This window comes from Hylaeus anthracinus, unplaced genomic scaffold, assembly GCF_026225885.1.
Source record: "Hylaeus anthracinus isolate JK02 unplaced genomic scaffold, UHH_iyHylAnth1.0_haploid 11978, whole genome shotgun sequence".
Classification (NCBI taxonomy): domain Eukaryota; kingdom Metazoa; phylum Arthropoda; class Insecta; order Hymenoptera; family Colletidae; genus Hylaeus; species Hylaeus anthracinus.
Window position 1 is genome coordinate 1,441,303 of NW_026534326.1, and position 965 is coordinate 1,442,267.

The window sequence follows — 965 nt, forward strand, 5'->3', positions numbered from 1 at the left end:
TTTATTTTTCAATAAAATTTTCTTAAATTCAGAGGTACATTTATGTGTTCTACAATAAGAAAGTTTCATTTTTCAAACAATTTTATTTTTTAATAAAATTTTATTCAACTTAGAGGTACATTTGTTTGTTTTACAATAGAAAAATTTTATTGTATTCGATTAAGTTAAAATATTTGTCCAAAATGCAGACGCTTCGTTTGAAAGATTTTGTATTATATTCATATCAGAAAATTTCGTTTCTTTTGCTATGTGAATATTCGCAATTTATTAATTTTCTCTAAATTGATCCCAAAAGCCAGAAAATATAAAACTGCATAAATTGACCTATCAGTAGCGAGCCCATATATCTGATACAATAATATTATTTAAAATATTAATTGTCAGGAGTGTTTCAGGAACCAACGTACTCCACTCGAGGATTCATTCTGGGCAACGTTGCAAATCCTGGACGGTAGGACTTCCCGACAGTTTCTCATCGTTATCCACGGGGTGACAAGGCGAAAAAAGATGGCGACGCGGTGGATCTCGGTCAGCGAACGGTCTCCCCAGGGTACATGACACATTGGGATAAATAATCGTTTTGCGGGGGCACAATGCTCTCTTGAAATTCGCCACAGTGACACTCGAAGCGCCACGCTCCCCCAGACGCTTGCGAAACGATACTCCTGAAACCGGTGCTCGAGTAGCCATCATTCTTTCGCTAACGATGGTCCAAAATCTCTGAAAACACAAACCGTTAGCATTTCGTCATCGTACTAGCTCAGGTTCTTTTCATTTTTATTTTGTTGATTTGTTTGCTTCTATTTCAATTATTTCACAGAAAACGCTTCATGTTTAGTGTTCTGATATGTGAGGAAATGGGTGAGATACAAATTTGAAATATTTAGGGCTTCTTACTATTATTATAAGTAAGAAGCTCTCCAAATTTCAAACCATTCCATCAATTTTTACCAGAGTTACAAAAT